Consider the following 19,142-nt stretch of genomic DNA (forward strand, 5'->3'; position numbering starts at 1 on the left):
AAACATTCTGAAACTAACATACTCCCTTGATCTTTCAGAACAAGTAAATTATGCAGAAACACGCCATGCAGATTTAACTAGAGACGACAGTGACAGCCCGAGCGGTCGAAAAGATTTAGCGGAACATACTTTTCCTGCGTCGAGGTGTAGCTCTTCTCACGGACGTCTCCGTTGTTGTTGTGCTGTGGCCCTGCGTTCCAAGCGACAGCGAGAAAGCCTCAACAGCAACGCATACGTGTTTAAATGAATCGAAAGGCCTTAATAAAGATAGATGAAACGGTGGCTCAGGTGCTGGAGTTCTGAAGCGGCCGTATTGCGTGGGCAGTAAGCTCACCAAGTTAGTGTGTCATGCTAACAACGGGAAGGCTATGGGTTAGATCCCACCAAGGGCTATTCCATATTGCTTCCCTAAAAGGCAGCGCGAGAGACTTCCAGGCAAATCCCAAGTGATCTGTACAAGGACTAAGATGTCCGCACGTCTGGAAACGTTCTCGCCGATTTGGGTGCCACGCTGACGACACGGGTTCTCGTCCGATCACCGAAGTTAAGCAGCGTTTTTACGTGCTTAGTACACGGCTCGGTGGCTAACTAGGAAGTCTGCGTGCTGTTGGATTCTTTAATTTTGCCTTTTCCCTTAGTTTTCGGTGTTGCTGCGAGGTAATGATACGGTCCAGAACGCTGTCCCCTCTCTTGCCTCTCGGGACGCAAATTCGCGAACCTGCGGCCACAGTCAAATGAAAGGGTCCGTTGTGCGGTGCGTTTGTCGAGTTGGTCTCTCCCAGTCGTTTCTAGCGCCTGTCCTCTACATATACGCCCATTTGCAAGCGTCAGCTTTCGCGTCAGCCGAGCAAAGTCGAGACTGTGAATTACAATCCGTACTAGCCTACGCGGAGCGGGACGAGTGGCGAAGGAAAACCATTCGTAACACGACAGTTGGGAAATTCGACGATCGCGAGCGTTGGAAACACTCTCCTGAGTAAAGAAGACAACTTCCGTGCGGTGTCCGGGTTTCGAACCCGGGTCAGCTACTTGGGAAGCAATCATGCTGACCGACACACCACCACCGCCTTCTGCTACGCGCTGCTTGCGCCGTGATGTGTCGCCTTCCCTCCTGGCGCCAGAGGCCGAAGGCAATCTCGCTGTAGGCGCTCAACGCCGAGTGGAAGGCGAACACATCTGAACCCGTTTTCCTGGTGCTGCTAGGGCCATATACTGAAACTGAGCGCAGAACTAACTTTTACTGAAGAATCTGCCCTTTAATCCACATCAGGGCGAACACGAAATTTCTAATATGAAGTACTCACTGACGATCCAAAGACGTTTCAGTATGTACGCGTCGGTACCACCGCGGCAGTGCCTAAGTATTGTAAATTGAAGGACGACAGTTTGAGCCTCACGGGAAGTATTTCATTGGCTTCCCACGAGTGCGTAATGAACAGCGTGGCTGTTGCTAGGAAACGGCCTTATTTGCCGTTGGCTAATATCTAGTTTTCTTTGCATCATTGTGAAAATGTTCCTATTACTAAATACAGTTTTGCTAGTTACAGTTCAAACTGGAAACGACGGAAGAATGCGGTCCAACGCGCCACAATGGTTCCCGAAAGGGAGGGTGCATTTCCTGCGCCACGTCTGACATTGCGTCTTAAATTTTCTAAAACTGACATAATTCCATCCTACCGAAAAAAGAAACAGGTTTCGCAGCAAGGTTCTTTGAGATATTGCTAGAGATTGAAGTCTCTGGAGCTCTTTCCTCGCACGTCAGATTGGCCGAGCGGTCTAAGGCGCCAGATTTAAGCTCTGGTTCCCGTAAGGGAGCGTGGGTTCGAACCACACATCTGACAATGCATTTTAAACATTCTGAAACTAACATACTCCCTTGATCTTTCAGAACAAGTAAATTATGCAGGAACACGCCATGCAGATTTAACTAGAGACGACAGTGACAGCCCGAGCGGTCGAAAAGATTTAGCCGAACATACTTTTCCTGCGTCGAGGTGTAGCTCTTCTCACGGACGTCTCCGTTGTTGTTGTGCTGTGGCCCTGGGTTCCAAGCGATAGCGAGAAAACCTCAACAGCAACGCATACGTGTTTAAATGAATCGAAAGGCCTTAATAAAGATAGATGAAACGGTGGCTCAGGTGCTGGAGTTCTGAAGCGGCCGTATTGCGTGGGCAGTAAGCTCACTAAGTTAGTGTGTCATGCTAACAACGGGAAGGCTATGGGTTAGATCCCACCAAGGGCTATTCCATATTGCTTCCCTAAAAGGCAGCGCGAGAGACTTCCAGGCAAATCCCAAGTGATCTGTACAAGTACTAAGATGTCCGCACGTCTGGAAACGTTCTCGCCGACTTGGGTGCCACGCTGACGACACGGGTTCTCGTCCGATCACCGAAGTTAAGCAGCGTTTTTACGTGCTTAGTACACGGCTCGGTGGCTAACTAGGAAGTCTGCGTGCTGTTGGATTCTTTAATTTTGCCTTTTCCCTTAGTTTTCGGGGTTGCTGCGAGGTAATGATACGGTCCAGCACGCTGTCCCCTCTCTTGCCTCTCGGGACGCAAATTCGCGAACCTGCGGCCACAGTCAAATGAAAGGGTCCGTTGTGCGGTGCGTTTGTCGAGTTGGTCTCTCCCAGTCGTTTCTAGCGCCTGTCCTATACATATACGCCCATTTGCAAGCGTCAGCTTTCGCGTCAGCCGAGCAAAGTCGAGACTGTGAATTACAATCCGTACTAGCCTACGCGGAGCGGGACGAGGGGCGAAGGAAAACCATTCGTAACACGACAGTTCGGAAATTCGAAGATCGCGAGCGTTGGAAACACTCTCCTGAGTAAAGAAGACAACTTCCGTGCGGTGTCCGGGTTTCGAACCCGGGTCAGCTACTTGGGAAGCAATCATGCCGACCAACACACCACCACCGCCTTCTGCTACGCGCTGCTTGCGCCGTGATGTGTCGCCTTCCCTCCTGGCGCCAGAGGCCGAAGGCAATCTCGCTGTAGGCGCTCAACGCCGAGTGGAAGGCGAGCACATCTGAACCCGTTTTCCTGGTGCTGCTAGGGCCATATACTGAAACTGAGCGCAGAACTAACTTTTACTGAAGAATCTGCCCTTTAATGCACATCAGGGCGAACACGAAATTTCTAATATGAAGTACTCACTGACGATCCAAAGACGTTTCAGTATGTACGCGTCGGTACCACCGGGGCAGTGCCTAAGTATTGTAAATTGAAGGACGACAGTTTGAGCCTCACGGGAAGTATTTCATTGGCTTCCCACGAGTGCGTAATGAACAGCGTGGCTGTTGCTAGGAAACGGCCTTATTTGCCGTTGGCTTATATCTAGTTTTCTTTGCATCATTGTGAAAATGTTCCTATTACTAAATACAGTTTTGCTAGTTACAGTTCAAACTGGAAACGACGGAAGAATGCGGTCCAACGCGCCACAATGGTTCCCGAAAGGGAGGGTGCATTTCCTGCGCCACGTCTGACATTGCGTCTTAAATTTTCTAAAACTGACATAATTCCATCCTACCGAAAAAAGAAACAGGTTTCGCAGCGAGGTTCTTTGAGATATTGCTAGAGATTGAAGTCTCTGGAGCTCTTTCCTCGCACGTCAGATTGGCCGAGCGGTCTAAGGCGCCAGATTTAAGCTCTGGTTCCCGTAAGGGAGCGTGGGTTCGAACCACACATCTGACAATGCATTTTAAACATTCTGAAACTAACATACTCCCTTGATCTTTCAGAACAAGTAAATTATGCAGAAACACGCCATGCAGATTTAACTAGAGACGACAGTGACAGCCCGAGCGGTCGAAAAGATTTAGCGGAACATACTTTTCCTGCGTCGAGGTGTAGCTCTTCTCACGGACGTCTCCGTTGTTGTTGTGCTGTGGCCCTGGGTTCCAAGCGATAGCGAGAAAACCTCAACAGCAACGCATACGTGTTTAAATGAATCGCAAGGCCTTAATAAAGATAGATGAAACGGTGGCTCAGGTGCTGGAGTTCTGAAGCGGCCGTATTGCGTGGGCAGTAAGCTCACTAAGTTAGTGTGTCATGCTAACAACGGGAAGGCTATGGGTTAGATCCCACCAAGGGCTATTCCATATTGCTTCCCTAAAAGGCAGCGCGAGAGACTTCCAGGCAAATCCCAAGTGATCTGTACAAGGACTAAGATGTCCGCACGTCTGGAAACGTTCTCGCCGACTTGGGTGCCACGCTGACGACACGGGTTCTCGTCCGATCACCGAAGTTAAGCAGCGTTTTTACGTGCTTAGTACACGGCTCGGTGGCTAACTAGGAAGTCTGCGTGCTGTTGGATTCTTTAATTTTGCCTTTTCCCTTAGTTTTCGGTGTTGCTGCGAGGTAATGATACGGTCCAGCACGCTGTCCCCTCTTTTGCCTCTCGGGACGCAAATTCGCGAACCTGCGGCCACAGTCAAATGAAAGGGTCCGTTGTGCGTTTGTCGAGTTGGTCTCTCCCAGTCGTTTCTAGCGCCTGTCCTCTACATATACGCCCATTTGCAAGCGTCAGCTTTCGCGTCAGCCGAGCAAAGTCGAGACTGTGAATTACAATCCGTACTAGCCTACGCGGAGCGGGACGAGTGGCGAAGGAAAACCATTCGTAACACGACAGTTCGGAAATTCGAAGATCGCGAGCGTTGGAAACACTCTCCTGAGTAAAGAAGACAACTTCCGTGCGGTGTCCGGGTTTCGAACCCGGGTCAGCTACTTGGGAAGCAATCATGCTGACCGACACACCACCACCGCCTTCTGCTACGCGCTGCTTGCGCCGTGATGTGTCGCCTTCCCTCCTGGCGCCAGAGGCCGAAGGCAATCTCGCTGTAGGCGCTCAACGCCGAGTGGAAGGCGAGCACATCTGAACCCGTTTTCCTGGTGCTGCTAGGGCCATATACTGAAACTGAGCGTAGAACTAACTTTTATTGAAGAATCTGCCCTTTAATGCACATCAGGGCGAACACGAAATTTCTGATATGAAGTTTTCACTGACGATCCAAAGACGTTTCAGTATGTACGCGTCGGTACCACCGGGGCAGTGCCTAAGTATTGTAAATTGAAGGACGACAGTTTGAGCCTCACGGGAAGTATTTCATTGGCTTCCCACGAGTGCGTAATGAACAGCGTGGCTGTTGCTAGGAAACGGCCTTATTTGCCGTTGGCTAATATCTAGTTTTCTTTGCATCATTGTGAAAATGTTCCTATTACTAAATACAGTTTTGCTAGTTACAGTTCAAACTGGAAACGACGGAAGAATGCGGTCCAACGCGCCACAATGGTTCCCGAAAGGGAGGGTGCATTTCCTGCGCCACGTCTGACATTGCGTCTTAAATTTTCTAAAACTGACATAATTCCATCCTACCGAAAAAAGAAACAGGTTTCGCCGCGAGGTTCTTTGAGATATGGCTAGAGATTGAAGTCTCTGGAGCTCTTTCCTCGCACGTCAGATTGGCCGAGCGGTCTAAGGCGCCAGATTTAAGCTCTGGTTCCCGTAAGGGAGCGTGGGTTCGAACCACACATCTGACAATGCATTTTAAACATTCTGAAACTAACATACTCCCTTGATCTTTCAGAACAAGTAAATTATGCAGAAACACGCCATGCAGATTTAACTAGAGACGACAGTGACAGCCCGAGCGGTCGAAAAGATTTAGCGGAACATACTTTTCCTGCGTCGAGGTGTAGCTCTTCTCACGGACGTCTCCGTTGTTGTTGTGCTGTGGCCCTGGGTTCCAAGCGACAGCGAGAAAACCTCAACAGCAACGCATACGTGTTTAAATGAATCGAAAGGCCTTAATAAAGATAGATGAAACGGTGGCTCAGGTGCTGGAGTTCTGAAGCGGCCGTATTGCGTGGGCAGTAAGCTCACTAAGTTAGTGTGTCATGCTAACAACGGGAAGGCTATGGGTTAGATCCCACCAAGGGCTATTCCATATTGCTTCCCTAAAAGGCAGCGCGAGAGACTTCCGGGCAAATCCCAAGTGATCTGTACAAGGACTAAGATGTCCGCACGTCTGGAAACGTTCTCGCCGACTTGGGTGCCACGCTGACGACACGGGTTCTCGTCCGATCACCGAAGTTAAGCAGCGTTTTTACGTGCTTAGTACACGGCTCGGTGGCTAACTAGGAAGTCTGCGTGCTGTTGGATTCTTTAATTTTGCCTTTTCCCTTAGTTTTCGGTGTTGCTGCGAGGTAATGATACGGTCCAGCACGCTGTCCCCTCTTTTGCCTCTCGGGACGCAAATTCGCGAACCTGCGGCCACAGTCAAATGAAAGGGTCCGTTGTGCGTTTGTCGAGTTGGTCTCTCCCAGTCGTTTCTAGCGCCTGTCCTCTACATATACGCCCATTTGCAAGCGTCAGCTTTCGCGTCAGCCGAGCAAAGTCGAGACTGTGAATTACAATCCGTACTAGCCTACGCGGAGCGGGACGAGTGGCGAAGGAAAACCATTCGTAACACGACAGTTCGGAAATTCGAAGATCGCGAGCGTTGGAAACACTCTCCAGAGTAAAGAAGACAACTTCCGTGCGGTGTCCGGGTTTCGAACCCGGGTCAGCTACTTGGGAAGCAATCATGCTGACCGACACACCACCACCGCCTTCTGCTACGCGCTGCTTGCGCCGTGATGTGTCGCCTTCCCTCCTGGCGCCAGAGGCCGAAGGCAATCTCGCTGTAGGCGCTCAACGCCGAGTGGAAGGCGAGCACATCTGAACCCGTTTTCCTGGTGCTGCTAGGGCCATATACTGAAACTGAGCGTAGAACTAACTTTTATTGAAGAATCTGCCCTTTAATGCACATCAGGGCGAACACGAAATTTCTGATATGAAGTTTTCACTGACGATCCAAAGACGTTTCAGTATGTACGCGTCGGTACCACCGGGGCAGTGCCTAAGTATTGTAAATTGAAGGACGACAGTTTGAGCCTCACGGGAAGTATTTCATTGGCTTCCCACGAGTGCGTAATGAACAGCGTGGCTGTTGCTAGGAAACGGCCTTATTTGCCGTTGGCTAATATCTAGTTTTCTTTGCATCATTGTGAAAATGTTCCTATTACTAAATACAGTTTTGCTAGTTACAGTTCAAACTGGAAACGACGGAAGAATGCGGTCCAACGCGCCACAATGGTTCCCGAAAGGGAGGGTGCATTTCCTGCGCCACGTCTGACATTGCGTCTTAAATTTTCTAAAACTGACATAATTCCATCCTACCGAAAAAAGAAACAGGTTTCGCCGCGAGGTTCTTTGAGATATGGCTAGAGATTGAAGTCTCTGGAGCTCTTTCCTCGCACGTCAGATTGGCCGAGCGGTCTAAGGCGCCAGATTTAAGCTCTGGTTCCCGTAAGGGAGCGTGGGTTCGAACCACACATCTGACAATGCATTTTAAACATTCTGAAACTAACATACTCCCTTGATCTTTCAGAACAAGTAAATTATGCAGAAACACGCCATGCAGATTTAACTAGAGACGACAGTGACAGCCCGAGCGGTCGAAAAGATTTAGCGGAACATACTTTTCCTGCGTCGAGGTGTAGCTCTTCTCACGGACGTCTCCGTTGTTGTTGTGCTGTGGCCCTGGGTTCCAAGCGACAGCGAGAAAACCTCAACAGCAACGCATACGTGTTTAAATGAATCGAAAGGCCTTAATAAAGATAGATGAAACGGTGGCTCAGGTGCTGGAGTTCTGAAGCGGCCGTATTGCGTGGGCAGTAAGCTCACTAAGTTAGTGTGTCATGCTAACAACGGGAAGGCTATGGGTTAGATCCCACCAAGGGCTATTCCATATTGCTTCCCTAAAAGGCAGCGCGAGAGACTTCCAGGCAAATCCCAAGTGATCTGTACAAGGACTAAGATGTCCGCACGTCTGGAAACGTTCTCGCCGACTTGGGTGCCACGCTGACGACCTGGGTTCTCGTCCGATCACCGAAGTTAAGCAGCGTTTTTACGTGCTTAGTACACGGCTCGGTGGCTAACTAGGAAGTCTGCGTGCTGTTGGATTCTTTAATTTTCCTTTTCCCTTAGTTTTCGGTGTTGCTGCGAGGTAATGATACGGTCCAGCACGCTGACCCCTCTCTTGCCTCTCGGGACGCAAATTCGCGAACCTGCGGCCACAGTCAAATGAAAGGGTCCGTTGTGCGTTTGTCGAGTTGGTCTCTCCCAGTCGTTTCTAGCGCCTGTCCTCTACATATACGCCCATTTGCAAGCGTCAGCTTTCGCGTCAGCCGAGCAAAGTCGAGACAAGTCGACACATGGGGACACACGATGCTGTGAATTGCAATCCGCACTAGCCTACGCGGAGCGGGACGAGGGGCGAAGGAAAACCATTCGTAACACGACAGTTCGGAAATTCGACGATCGCGAGCGTTGGAAACACTCTCCTGAGTAAAGAAGACAACTTCCGTGCGGTGTCCGGGTTTCGAACCCGGGTCAGCTACTTGGGAAGCAATCATGCTGACCGACACACCACCACCGCCTTCTGCTACGCGCTGCTTGCGCCGTGATGTGTCGCCTTCCCTCCTGGCGCCAGAGGCCGAAGGCAATCTCGCTGTAGGCGCTCAACGCCGAGTGGAAGGCGAGCACATCTGAACCCGTTTTCCTGGTGCTGCTAGGGCCATATACTGAAACTGAGCGCAGAACTAACTTTTACTGAAGAATCTGCCCTTTAATGCACATCAGGGCGAACACGAAATTTCTAATATGAAGTACTCACTGACGATCCAAAGACGTTTCAGTATGTACGCGTCGGTACCACCGGGGCAGTGCCTAAGTATTGTAAAGTGAAGGACGACAGTTTGAGCCTCACGGGAAGTATTTCATTGGCTTCCCACGAGTGCGTAATGCACAGCGTGGCTGTTGCTAGGAAACGGCCTTATTTGCCGTTGGCTAATATCTAGTTTTCTTTGCATCATTGTGAAAATGTTCCTATTACTAAATACAGTTTTGCTAGTTACAGTTCAAACTGGAAACGACGGAAGAATGCGGTCCAACGCGCCACATTGGTTCCCGAAAGGGAGGGTGCATTTCCTACGCCACGTCTGACATTGCGTCTTAAATTTTCTAAAACTGACATAATTCCATCCTACCGAAAAAAGAAACAGGTTTCGCAGCGAGGTTCTTTGAGATATTGCTAGAGATTGAAGTCTCTGGAGCTCTTTCCTCGCACGTCAGATTGGCCGAGCGGTCTAAGGCGCCAGATTTAAGCTCTGGTTCCCGTAAGGGAGCGTAGGTGCGAACCACACATCTGACAATGCATTTTAAACATTCTGAAACTAACATACTCCCTTGATCTTTCAGAACAAGTAAATTATGCAGAAACACGCCATGCAGATTTAACTAGAGACGACAGTGACAGCCCGAGCGGTCGAAAAGAAATAGCGGAACATACTTTTCCTGCGTCGAGGTGTAGCTCTTCTCACGGACGTCTCCGTTGTTGTTGTGCTGTGGCCCTGGGTTCCAAGCGACAGCGAGAAAACCTCAACAGCAACGCATACGTGTTTAAATGAATCGAAAGGCCTTAATAAAGATAGATGAAACGGTGGCTCAGGTGCTGGAGTTCTGAAGCGGCCGTATTGCGTGGGCAGTAAGCTCACTAAGTTAGTGTGTCATGCTAACAACGGGAAGGCTATGGGTTAGATCCCACCAAGGGCTATTCCATATTGCTTCCCTAAAAGGCAGCGCGAGAGACTGCCAGGCAAATCCCAAGTGATCTGTACAAGGACTAGGATGTCCGCACGTCTGGAAACGTTCTCGCCGACTTGTGTGCCACGCTGACGACACGGGTTCTCGTCCGATCACCGAAGTTAAGCAGCGTTTTTACGTGCTTAGTACACGGCTCGGTGGCTAACTAAGAAGTCTGCGTGCTGTTGGATTCTTTAATTTTGCCTTTTCCCTTAGTTTTCGGTGTTGCTGCGAGGTAATGATACGGTACAGCACGCTGACCCCTCTCTTGCCTCTCGGGACGCAAATTCGGGAACCTGCGGCCACAGTCAAATGAAAGGGTCCGTTGTGCGTTTGTCGAGTTGGTCTCTCCCAGTCGTTTCTAGCGCCTGTCCTCTACATATACGCCCATTTGCAAGCGTCAGCTTTCGCGTCAGCCGAGCAAAGTCGAGACAAGTCGACACATGGGGACACACGATGCTGTGAATTGCAATCCGTACTAGCCTAGGCGGAGCGGGACGAGTGGCGAAGGAAAACAATTCGTAACACGACAGTTCGGAAATTCGACGATCGCGAGCGTTGGAAACACTCTCCTGAGTAAAGAAGACAACTTCCGTGCGGTGTCCGGGTTTCGAACCCGGGTCAGCTACTTGGGAAGCAATCATGCTGACCGACACACCACCACCGCCTTCTGCTACGCGCTGCTTGCGCCGTGATGTGTCGCCTTCCCTCCTGGCGCCAGAGGCCGAAGGCAATCTCGCTGTAGGCGCTCAACGCCGAGTGGAAGGCGAGCACATCTGAACCCGTTTTCCTGGTGCTGCTAGGGCCATATACTGAAACTGAGCGCAGAACTAACTTTTACTGAAGAATCTGCCCTTTAATGCACATCAGGGCGAACACGAAATTTCTAATATGAAGTACTCACTGACGATCCAAAGACGTTTCAGTATGTACGCGTCGGTACCACCGGGGCAGTGCCTAAGTATTGTAAAGTGAAGGACGACAGTTTGAGCCTCACGGGAAGTATTTCATTGGCTTCCCACGAGTGCGTAATGCACAGCGTGGCTGTTGCTAGGAAACGGCCTTATTTGCCGTTGGCTAATATCTAGTTTTCTTTGCATCATTGTGAAAATGTTCCTATTACTAAATACAGTTTTGCTAGTTACAGTTCAAACTGGAAACGACGGAAGAATGCGGTCCAACGCGCCACATTGGTTCCCGAAAGGGAGGGTGCATTTCCTACGCCACGTCTGACATTGCGTCTTAAATTTTCTAAAACTGACATAATTCCATCCTACCGAAAAAAGAAACAGGTTTCGCAGCGAGGTTCTTTGAGATATTGCTAGAGATTGAAGTCTCTGGAGCTCTTTCCTCGCACGTCAGATTGGCCGAGCGGTCTAAGGCGCCAGATTTAAGCTCTGGTTCCCGTAAGGGAGCGTAGGTGCGAACCACACATCTGACAATGCATTTTAAACATTCTGAAACTAACATACTCCCTTGATCTTTCAGAACAAGTAAATTATGCAGAAACACGCCATGCAGATTTAACTAGAGACGACAGTGACAGCCCGAGCGGTCGAAAAGAAATAGCGGAACATACTTTTCCTGCGTCGAGGTGTAGCTCTTCTCACGGACGTCTCCGTTGTTGTTGTGCTGTGGCCCTGGGTTCCAAGCGACAGCGAGAAAACCTCAACAGCAACGCATACGTGTTTAAATGAATCGAAAGGCCTTAATAAAGATAGATGAAACGGTGGCTCAGGTGCTGGAGTTCTGAAGCGGCCGTATTGCGTGGGCAGTAAGCTCACTAAGTTAGTGTGTCATGCTAACAACGGGAAGGCTATGGGTTAGATCCCACCAAGGGCTATTCCATATTGCTTCCCTAAAAGGCAGCGCGAGAGACTGCCAGGCAAATCCCAAGTGATCTGTACAAGGACTAGGATGTCCGCACGTCTGGAAACGTTCTCGCCGACTTGTGTGCCACGCTGACGACACGGGTTCTCGTCCGATCACCGAAGTTAAGCAGCGTTTTTACGTGCTTAGTACACGGCTCGGTGGCTAACTAAGAAGTCTGCGTGCTGTTGGATTCTTTAATTTTGCCTTTTCCCTTAGTTTTCGGTGTTGCTGCGAGGTAATGATACGGTACAGCACGCTGACCCCTCTCTTGCCTCTCGGGACGCAAATTCGGGAACCTGCGGCCACAGTCAAATGAAAGGGTCCGTTGTGCGTTTGTCGAGTTGGTCTCTCCCAGTCGTTTCTAGCGCCTGTCCTCTACATATACGCCCATTTGCAAGCGTCAGCTTTCGCGTCAGCCGAGCAAAGTCGAGACAAGTCGACACATGGGGACACACGATGCTGTGAATTGCAATCCGTACTAGCCTAGGCGGAGCGGGACGAGTGGCGAAGGAAAACAATTCGTAACACGACAGTTCGGAAATTCGACGATCGCGAGCGTTGGAAACACTCTCCTGAGTAAAGAAGACAACTTCCGTGCGGTGTCCGGGTTTCGAACCCGGGTCAGCTACTTGGGAAGCAATCATGCTGACCGACACACCACCACCGCCTTCTGCTACGCGCTGCTTGCGCCGTGATGTGTCGCCTTCCCTCCTGGCGCCAGAGGCCGAAGGCAATCTCGCTGTAGGCGCTCAACGCCGAGTGGAAGGCGAGCACATCTGAACCCGTTTTCCTGGTGCTGCTAGGGCCATATACTGAAACTGAGCGCAGAACTAACTTTTACTGAAGAATCTGCCCTTTAATGCACATCAGGGCGAACACGAAATTTCTAATATGAAGTACTCACTGACGATCCAAAGACGTTTCAGTATGTACGCGTCGGTACCACCGGGGCAGTGCCTAAGTATTGTAAAGTGAAGGACGACAGTTTGAGCCTCACGGGAAGTATTTCATTGGCTTCCCACGAGTGCGTAATGCACAGCGTGGCTGTTGCTAGGAAACGGCCTTATTTGCCGTTGGCTAATATCTAGTTTTCTTTGCATCATTGTGAAAATGTTCCTATTACTAAATACAGTTTTGCTAGTTACAGTTCAAACTGGAAACGACGGAAGAATGCGGTCCAACGCGCCACATTGGTTCCCGAAAGGGAGGGTGCATTTCCTACGCCACGTCTGACATTGCGTCTTAAATTTTCTAAAACTGACATAATTCCATCCTACCGAAAAAAGAAACAGGTTTCGCAGCGAGGTTCTTTGAGATATTGCTAGAGATTGAAGTCTCTGGAGCTCTTTCCTCGCACGTCAGATTGGCCGAGCGGTCTAAGGCGCCAGATTTAAGCTCTGGTTCCCGTAAGGGAGCGTAGGTGCGAACCACACATCTGACAATGCATTTTAAACATTCTGAAACTAACATACTCCCTTGATCTTTCAGAACAAGTAAATTATGCAGAAACACGCCATGCAGATTTAACTAGAGACGACAGTGACAGCCCGAGCGGTCGAAAAGAAATAGCGGAACATACTTTTCCTGCGTCGAGGTGTAGCTCTTCTCACGGACGTCTCCGTTGTTGTTGTGCTGTGGCCCTGGGTTCCAAGCGACAGCGAGAAAACCTCAACAGCAACGCATACGTGTTTAAATGAATCGAAAGGCCTTAATAAAGATAGATGAAACGGTGGCTCAGGTGCTGGAGTTCTGAAGCGGCCGTATTGCGTGGGCAGTAAGCTCACTAAGTTAGTGTGTCATGCTAACAACGGGAAGGCTATGGGTTAGATCCCACCAAGGGCTATTCCATATTGCTTCCCTAAAAGGCAGCGCGAGAGACTGCCAGGCAAATCCCAAGTGATCTGTACAAGGACTAGGATGTCCGCACGTCTGGAAACGTTCTCGCCGACTTGTGTGCCACGCTGACGACACGGGTTCTCGTCCGATCACCGAAGTTAAGCAGCGTTTTTACGTGCTTAGTACACGGCTCGGTGGCTAACTAAGAAGTCTGCGTGCTGTTGGATTCTTTAATTTTGCCTTTTCCCTTAGTTTTCGGTGTTGCTGCGAGGTAATGATACGGTACAGCACGCTGACCCCTCTCTTGCCTCTCGGGACGCAAATTCGGGAACCTGCGGCCACAGTCAAATGAAAGGGTCCGTTGTGCGTTTGTCGAGTTGGTCTCTCCCAGTCGTTTCTAGCGCCTGTCCTCTACATATACGCCCATTTGCAAGCGTCAGCTTTCGCGTCAGCCGAGCAAAGTCGAGACAAGTCGACACATGGGGACACACGATGCTGTGAATTGCAATCCGTACTAGCCTAGGCGGAGCGGGACGAGTGGCGAAGGAAAACAATTCGTAACACGACAGTTCGGAAATTCGACGATCGCGAGCGTTGGAAACACTCTCCTGAGTAAAGAAGACAACTTCCGTGCGGTGTCCGGGTTTCGAACCCGGGTCAGCTACTTGGGAAGCAATCATGCTGACCGACACACCACCACCGCCTTCTGCTACGCGCTGCTTGCGCCGTGATGTGTCGCCTTCCCTCCTGGCGCCAGAGGCCGAAGGCAATCTCGCTGTAGGCGCTCAACGCCGAGTGGAAGGCGAGCACATCTGAACCCGTTTTCCTGGTGCTGCTAGGGCCATATACTGAAACTGAGCGCAGAACTAACTTTTACTGAAGAATCTGCCCTTTAATGCACATCAGGGCGAACACGAAATTTCTAATATGAAGTACTCACTGACGATCCAAAGACGTTTCAGTATGTACGCGTCGGTACCACCGGGGCAGTGCCTAAGTATTGTAAAGTGAAGGACGACAGTTTGAGCCTCACGGGAAGTATTTCATTGGCTTCCCACGAGTGCGTAATGCACAGCGTGGCTGTTGCTAGGAAACGGCCTTATTTGCCGTTGGCTAATATCTAGTTTTCTTTGCATCATTGTGAAAATGTTCCTATTACTAAATACAGTTTTGCTAGTTACAGTTCAAACTGGAAACGACGGAAGAATGCGGTCCAACGCGCCACATTGGTTCCCGAAAGGGAGGGTGCATTTCCTACGCCACGTCTGACATTGCGTCTTAAATTTTCTAAAACTGACATAATTCCATCCTACCGAAAAAAGAAACAGGTTTCGCAGCGAGGTTCTTTGAGATATTGCTAGAGATTGAAGTCTCTGGAGCTCTTTCCTCGCACGTCAGATTGGCCGAGCGGTCTAAGGCGCCAGATTTAAGCTCTGGTTCCCGTAAGGGAGCGTAGGTGCGAACCACACATCTGACAATGCATTTTAAACATTCTGAAACTAACATACTCCCTTGATCTTTCAGAACAAGTAAATTATGCAGAAACACGCCATGCAGATTTAACTAGAGACGACAGTGACAGCCCGAGCGGTCGAAAAGAAATAGCGGAACATACTTTTCCTGCGTCGAGGTGTAGCTCTTCTCACGGACGTCTCCGTTGTTGTTGTGCTGTGGCCCTGGGTTCCAAGCGACAGCGAGAAAACCTCAACAGCAACGCATACGTGTTTAAATGAATCGAAAGGCCTTAATAAAGATAGATGAAACGGTGGCTCAGGTGCTGGAGTTCTGAAGCGGCCGTATTGCGTGGGCAGTAAGCTCACTAAGTTAGTGTGTCATGCTAACAACGGGAAGGCTATGGGTTAGATCCCACCAAGGGCTATTCCATATTGCTTCCCTAAAAGGCAGCGCGAGAGACTGCCAGGCAAATCCCAAGTGATCTGTACAAGGACTAGGATGTCCGCACGTCTGGAAACGTTCTCGCCGACTTGTGTGCCACGCTGACGACACGGGTTCTCGTCCGATCACCGAAGTTAAGCAGCGTTTTTACGTGCTTAGTACACGGCTCGGTGGCTAACTAAGAAGTCTGCGTGCTGTTGGATTCTTTAATTTTGCCTTTTCCCTTAGTTTTCGGTGTTGCTGCGAGGTAATGATACGGTACAGCACGCTGACCCCTCTCTTGCCTCTCGGGACGCAAATTCGGGAACCTGCGGCCACAGTCAAATGAAAGGGTCCGTTGTGCGTTTGTCGAGTTGGTCTCTCCCAGTCGTTTCTAGCGCCTGTCCTCTACATATACGCCCATTTGCAAGCGTCAGCTTTCGCGTCAGCCGAGCAAAGTCGAGACAAGTCGACACATGGGGACACACGATGCTGTGAATTGCAATCCGTACTAGCCTAGGCGGAGCGGGACGAGTGGCGAAGGAAAACAATTCGTAACACGACAGTTCGGAAATTCGACGATCGCGAGCGTTGGAAACACTCTCCTGAGTAAAGAAGACAACTTCCGTGCGGTGTCCGGGTTTCGAACCCGGGTCAGCTACTTGGGAAGCAATCATGCTGACCGACACACCACCACCGCCTTCTGCTACGCGCTGCTTGCGCCGTGATGTGTCGCCTTCCCTCCTGGCGCCAGAGGCCGAAGGCAATCTCGCTGTAGGCGCTCAACGCCGAGTGGAAGGCGAGCACATCTGAACCCGTTTTCCTGGTGCTGCTAGGGCCATATACTGAAACTGAGCGCAGAACTAACTTTTACTGAAGAATCTGCCCTTTAATGCACATCAGGGCGAACACGAAATTTCTAATATGAAGTACTCACTGACGATCCAAAGACGTTTCAGTATGTACGCGTCGGTACCACCGGGGCAGTGCCTAAGTATTGTAAAGTGAAGGACGACAGTTTGAGCCTCACGGGAAGTATTTCATTGGCTTCCCACGAGTGCGTAATGCACAGCGTGGCTGTTGCTAGGAAACGGCCTTATTTGCCGTTGGCTAATATCTAGTTTTCTTTGCATCATTGTGAAAATGTTCCTATTACTAAATACAGTTTTGCTAGTTACAGTTCAAACTGGAAACGACGGAAGAATGCGGTCCAACGCGCCACATTGGTTCCCGAAAGGGAGGGTGCATTTCCTACGCCACGTCTGACATTGCGTCTTAAATTTTCTAAAACTGACATAATTCCATCCTACCGAAAAAAGAAACAGGTTTCGCAGCGAGGTTCTTTGAGATATTGCTAGAGATTGAAGTCTCTGGAGCTCTTTCCTCGCACGTCAGATTGGCCGAGCGGTCTAAGGCGCCAGATTTAAGCTCTGGTTCCCGTAAGGGAGCGTAGGTGCGAACCACACATCTGACAATGCATTTTAAACATTCTGAAACTAACATACTCCCTTGATCTTTCAGAACAAGTAAATTATGCAGAAACACGCCATGCAGATTTAACTAGAGACGACAGTGACAGCCCGAGCGGTCGAAAAGAAATAGCGGAACATACTTTTCCTGCGTCGAGGTGTAGCTCTTCTCACGGACGTCTCCGTTGTTGTTGTGCTGTGGCCCTGGGTTCCAAGCGACAGCGAGAAAACCTCAACAGCAACGCATACGTGTTTAAATGAATCGAAAGGCCTTAATAAAGATAGATGAAACGGTGGCTCAGGTGCTGGAGTTCTGAAGCGGCCGTATTGCGTGGGCAGTAAGCTCACTAAGTTAGTGTGTCATGCTAACAACGGGAAGGCTATGGGTTAGATCCCACCAAGGGCTATTCCATATTGCTTCCCTAAAAGGCAGCGCGAGAGACTGCCAGGCAAATCCCAAGTGATCTGTACAAGGACTAGGATGTCCGCACGTCTGGAAACGTTCTCGCCGACTTGTGTGCCACGCTGACGACACGGGTTCTCGTCCGATCACCGAAGTTAAGCAGCGTTTTTACGTGCTTAGTACACGGCTCGGTGGCTAACTAAGAAGTCTGCGTGCTGTTGGATTCTTTAATTTTGCCTTTTCCCTTAGTTTTCGGTGTTGCTGCGAGGTAATGATACGGTACAGCACGCTGACCCCTCTCTTGCCTCTCGGGACGCAAATTCGGGAACCTGCGGCCACAGTCAAATGAAAGGGTCCGTTGTGCGTTTGTCGAGTTGGTCTCTCCCAGTCGTTTCTAGCGCCTGTCCTCTACATATACGCCCATTTGCAAGCGTCAGCTTTCGCGTCAGCCGAGCAAAGTCGAGACAAGTCGACACATGGGGACACACGATGCTGTGAATTGCAATCCGTACTAGCCTAGGCGGAGCGGGACGAGTGGCGAAGGAAAACAATTCGTAACACGACAGTTCGGAAATTCGACGATCGCGAGCGTTGGAAACACTCTCCTGAGTAAAGAAGACAACTTCCGTGCGGTGTCCGGGTTTCGAACCCGGGTCAGCTACTTGGGAAGCAATCATGCTGACCGACACACCACCACCGCCTTCTGCTACGCGCTGCTTGCGCCGTGATGTGTCGCCTTCCCTCCTGGCGCCAGAGGCCGAAGGCAATCTCGCTGTAGGCGCTCAACGCCGAGTGGAAGGCGAGCACATCTGAACCCGTTTTCCTGGTGCTGCTAGGGCCATATACTGAAACTGAGCGCAGAACTAACTTTTACTGAAGAATCTGCCCTTTAATGCACATCAGGGCGAACACGAAATTTCTAATATGAAGTACTCACTGACGATCCAAAGACGTTTCAGTATGTACGCGTCGGTACCACCGGGGCAGTGCCTAAGTATTGTAAAGTGAAGGACGACAGTTTGAGCCTCACGGGAAGTATTTCATTGGCTTCCCACGAGTGCGTAATGCACAGCGTGGCTGTTGCTAGGAAACGGCCTTATTTGCCGTTGGCTAATATCTAGTTTTCTTTGCATCATTGTGAAAATGTTCCTATTACTAAATACAGTTTTGCTAGTTACAGTTCAAACTGGAAACGACGGAAGAATGCGGTCCAACGCGCCACATTGGTTCCCGAAAGGGAGGGTGCATTTCCTACGCCACGTCTGACATTGCGTCTTAAATTTTCTAAAACTGACATAATTCCATCCTACCGAAAAAAGAAACAGGTTTCGCAGCGAGGTTCTTTGAGATATTGCTAGAGATTGAAGTCTCTGGAGCTCTTTCCTCGCACGTCAGATTGGCCGAGCGGTCTAAGGCGCCAGATTTAAGCTCTGGTTCCCGTAAGGGAGCGTAGGTGCGAACCACACATCTGACAATGCATTTTAAACATTCTGAAACTAACATACTCCCTTGATCTTTCAGAACAAGTAAATTATGCAGAAACACGCCATGCAGATTTAACTAGAGACGACAGTGACAGCCCGAGCGGTCGAAAAGAAATAGCGGAACATACTTTTCCTGCGTCGAGGTGTAGCTCTTCTCACGGACGTCTCCGTTGTTGTTGTGCTGTGGCCCTGGGTTCCAAGCGACAGCGAGAAAACCTCAACAGCAACGCATACGTGTTTAAATGAATCGAAAGGCCTTAATAAAGATAGATGAAACGGTGGCTCAGGTGCTGGAGTTCTGAAGCGGCCGTATTGCGTGGGCAGTAAGCTCACTAAGTTAGTGTGTCATGCTAACAACGGGAAGGCTATGGGTTAGATCCCACCAAGGGCTATTCCATATTGCTTCCCTAAAAGGCAGCGCGAGAGACTGCCAGGCAAATCCCAAGTGATCTGTACAAGGACTAGGATGTCCGCACGTCTGGAAACGTTCTCGCCGACTTGTGTGCCACGCTGACGACAC

General features: G+C 50.0%; 4 non-coding genes across 4 annotated transcripts; all 4 read left to right on the plus strand.

Annotated features, from left to right (window-relative positions):
• Window positions 1–1,757: 1,757 nt before the first annotated feature.
• Trnal-uaa lies at window positions 1,758–1,841 on the plus strand. The gene has a single exon. It is a non-coding gene; the product is annotated as a tRNA-Leu (tRNA).
• A 1,766-nt stretch (window positions 1,842–3,607) lies between these two features.
• Trnal-uaa lies at window positions 3,608–3,691 on the plus strand. The gene has a single exon. It is a non-coding gene; the product is annotated as a tRNA-Leu (tRNA).
• Window positions 3,692–5,452: 1,761 nt separating this feature from the next.
• On the plus strand, window positions 5,453–5,536 carry Trnal-uaa. The gene has a single exon. It is a non-coding gene; the product is annotated as a tRNA-Leu (tRNA).
• Window positions 5,537–7,297: 1,761 nt separating this feature from the next.
• Trnal-uaa lies at window positions 7,298–7,381 on the plus strand. The gene has a single exon. It is a non-coding gene; the product is annotated as a tRNA-Leu (tRNA).
• The last annotated feature ends 11,761 nt before the right edge of the window (window positions 7,382–19,142 follow it).

Source organism: Schistocerca americana, chromosome 7 (assembly GCF_021461395.2).
Source record: "Schistocerca americana isolate TAMUIC-IGC-003095 chromosome 7, iqSchAmer2.1, whole genome shotgun sequence".
Lineage (NCBI taxonomy): Eukaryota > Metazoa > Arthropoda > Insecta > Orthoptera > Acrididae > Schistocerca > Schistocerca americana.